Source organism: Cryptomeria japonica, unplaced genomic scaffold (assembly GCF_030272615.1).
Source record: "Cryptomeria japonica unplaced genomic scaffold, Sugi_1.0 HiC_scaffold_175, whole genome shotgun sequence".
NCBI lineage: Eukaryota > Viridiplantae > Streptophyta > Pinopsida > Cupressales > Cupressaceae > Cryptomeria > Cryptomeria japonica.
Genome location: NW_026728997.1, coordinates 1,291 through 5,000, shown reverse-complemented (window position 1 = coordinate 5,000; position 3,710 = coordinate 1,291). Strand labels below are relative to the sequence as shown.

Sequence of the window (3,710 nt, the reverse complement as noted above, 5' to 3'; positions counted from 1 at the left end):
CATCGCATCAAAGGTGCGCACCTCGCTGCCCACCTTGGTGTGCTCCGAGGTGCCCACCACGGTGCGCAACGCCGGTGCGAACCCGGGAGCGCCCCGATGTGTGCTCCAAGGTGCGGCGTGCACGAAGTCGGACCCCGGTTTGCCCCGGGTGCGCACCTCGCGTGCACCTTGGTGCGCACACCTTGGCTGGGTTGCGCGGCCTGGTGGGCACCATGGTGCGCACCAAGGAGCGCTCCGAAGTGTGCTCCAAGGTGCGGCGTGCACGAAGTCGGAGCCCGGTTTGCCCCGGGTACGCACCTTCGCCGGGGTGGGCACCTCGGCTGGGTTGCGCGCCCTGGTGCGCACCAAGGAGCGCTCCGAAGTGTGCTCCAAGGTGCGGCGTGCACGAAGTCGGAGCCCGGTTTGCCCCGGGTGCGCACCTCGCGTGCACCTTCGGCGGGGTTGCGCGCCCTGGTGGGCACCATGGTGCGCACCAAGGAGCGCTCCGAAGTGTGCTCCAAGGTGCGGCGTGCACGAAGTCGGAGCCCGGTTTGCCCCGGGTGCGCACCTCGCGTGCACCTTCGGCGGGGTTGCGCGCCCTGGTGGGCACCATGGTGCGCACCAAGGAGCGCTCCGAAGTGTGCTCCAAGGTGCGGCGTGCACGAAGTCGGAGCCCGGTTTGCCCCGGGTGCGCACCTCGCGTGCACCTTCGCCGCGGTGGGCACCATGGCGTGCACGAAGTCGGAGCCCGGTTTGCCCCGGGTGCGCACCTCGCGTGCACCTTCGCCGGGGTGGGCACCTCGGCTGGGTTGCGCGCCCTGGTGCGCACCAAGGAGCGCTCCGAAGTGTGCTCCAAGGTGCGGCGTGCACGAAGTCGGAGCCCGGTTTGCCCCGGGTGCGCACCTCGCGTGCACCTTCGCCAGGGTGGGCACCTCGGTGCGCACACCTTCTCAATGTTTTCTTGCCTTTTCTGGAAATTGGTGAAGGCAGCGCATCAAAGGTGCGCACCTCGGTGTGCTCCGAGGTGCGAACCCGAGAGCGCTCCGAGGTGCCCACGAAGTCGAAAGTCGGGTTAATTGCATTGTTTTCCCCGGGTGCGCTCCGAGGTGCGCAACATCGGCGCGCACCAAGGAGGGCTCCGAAGTGTGCTCCAAGGTGCGCACGATGGCGTGCACCTCTGGTGCGCACGATTCGGAGCTCGGTTTGACCGGGGTGCGCACACCTTGGCTGGGTTGCGCACCTTTTGTGCGCTCCAAGGTGCGCACGAAGTCGGAGCTCGGTTTGCCCCGGGTGCGCACCTTCGCCAGGGTGCGCACCTTGATGCGCACGCCTTGGCTGGGCTGCGCACCTTGGTGGGCGCCATGGTGCGCACCTTTCGTGCGCTCCAAGGTGCGCACGAAGTCGGAGCTCGGTTTGCCCCGGGTGCGCACCTTGGTGGGCGCCATGGTGCACTCCGAGGTGCCCAAGATTGGTGCGCACCAAGGAGCGCTCCGAAGTGCGCTCCAAGGTGCGCGCGAAGTCGAAAGTTGGGTTAATTGTCCGGTTTGCCTCGGGTGCGCACCTTGCGTGCACCTTCGCCAGGGTGGGCGCCTTGGTGCGCACACCTTGGCTGGGCTGCGCACACCTTGGCACCCGCGTTTCCTTCATTTTAAATTTTTTTTTTTTACAATCTCTCAAGTGGGAAATTCTATAATCTCAACTTTTTTTGCCTTTTCAGGAAACTTTTGAATGGAGCGCATCATTGGTGCGCTCCGAAGTGTGCTCCAAAGCTCTCTCCAGCTGCGTGCACCTGCCCCGGCCGCGCACCCGGCCCCGCCCAGCTTCGCTCACCTGTCCCGGGCGTCTGGTGCGGAACCTTAGAGTAAGAAACATCACCGTGCACCTTGGCCAACGTGCGCGACTCGACCGAGCGCGCACTGGCCGAGGTGCACACCGATTTCACCTGGGTGCGCGCGCAGCACCTCGGGCGCACCGGGGTGCGCGCACAACGCCCGGGTTGCACCGTGGCCTGTGTGCTCGGGGCGCCTCGGGTGCGCGCTCGGTGTCGCCCCCGCGCGCGCGGTAGTGCGGGCAGCGCACCCCGGCCCGGCCCGGCCCCGACGAGAACGCAAACGGGCAAAAGGTTTATTCAAATAGCATTGCGATGCCCGGCGAAAAACTAAAAATGGGTGCAACACCGGGACTTCCCGGGAGGTCACCCATCCCAGTACTACTCCGGCCCAAGCGCGCTTAACTGCGGAGTTCTGATGGGATCCGGTGCACTAACGCTGGTATGATCGCACCCGTTATGAGCTTGTCGCAGTGTGTACTTAGCAAACCGCGACCCACGTGCGAATCCACCCCGGCCACCCACCCCCGTCGAGGTGCACACCCTCCCTCGCGAAGTGCGCCCCGTTCGCCAAGTGTGAGCCCTGCCCGGGTGCGCGCACCTTGCTAGGGCGTCGGGTGTGCACCCGGCCCGGCCTACGTGCGTGCACCTGTAGGGGGCGTCGTGTGCGTGCAGTGTCCCGTCTGCAACGCGGTGCCCACACACCACCTCGGGCGCAACGACCTGCGCTCACATGTGGGCCGAGTGCACCTTGGTGCATGTTCGGGGCGCCTCGGGTGCACGCTCGATCTTGCCCCGGTGCACCAAGGCGCTCGGTTTGCCCCGGGTGCGCACTTGGTGCAAGGTGGGCACCCAAAATAGGGATCAAGCACCAAAACACAAGTTTCGGGATGCAAAATGGGACCCAAGGACCACAAATGCGTTCCAAGACCCATGATGGGTCCACGAGAACAAAAATGTGTTCCGAGACTTAATAAACAAATATTGGGTTTTAGGAGAAGAAACATGCTCTGATGCCCAAAACGAGAATCGACCCCGAAAAGGCCACAGGCCAAAAGTGGGATGCGAGACAAAAAAAAATGGGACCCGAGGACCAAAATTGGGTTCCCAGGTCGAAGACAGGGCAACCGGACAAGAAACGACCTCTAAGGCTCGAAATGAGTCCCGACGACTAAAACTTGACAAGAAGCACCCATCAGGCACCCAACTCGACACCCATGGGATGCCGACCCACCCGGGCTTCCACCTAGCACACCTTGGCACCCACCCACCCTCGCACCCAACCTCGCACCCAACTTAGCACCTTTGAACCCACATTGGCACTCACCCTGACCCTGGCACCTTGGAACCCACATTGGCACTCACCTTGACCCTGGCACCCACCTTTGCACTCACCTTGGGACCCACCCTGGCTCCCACCTCGGCACCCACCCAGACACCCACCTTGGTTCCTTGGCACCCACCTTGGATCCTTGGCACCCACCCCGACACCCACCTTGGCACGCAACTTGGCTACTTGCCACCCACCTTGGCTCCTTGACGCCCACCCCGACAACCACCCCGTGACCTACCCTGGCTAGGGTTGGTGCACACCCACCCTGGTGCCCACCTTGGCACCCACCCTATGACCCACCTTGGCACGCACCTTAGTACCCACCCCGTTACCCACCCTAGGACCCACCCCGTGACCCACCTTGGCCAGGGTGGGTGCCTTGGTGCGCACAACTTGCCTGGGCTGCACACCAGGGCGGGCTCAAGATGGCACCCGCGTTCCGTTTTTTTCACTATCTTTCAAAACGGAAATTTTAAAATCTCATTTTTTTCTTTTTTTTGCCTTTTCTGGAAATTAGTGAAGGCAGCGCATCAAAGGTGCGCAATGCTGGTGCGAACCCGGGAGCGCTCC

General features: G+C 63.4%; 1 non-coding gene across 1 annotated transcript; it reads right to left on the bottom strand.

The window, feature by feature from the left end:
• Window positions 1-2,144: 2,144 nt before the first annotated feature.
• LOC131867575 (5S ribosomal RNA) lies at window positions 2,145-2,263 on the bottom strand. The gene has a single exon (XR_009366127.1). It is a non-coding gene; the product is annotated as a 5S ribosomal RNA (ribosomal RNA).
• Between the last annotated feature and the right edge of the window lie 1,447 nt (window positions 2,264-3,710).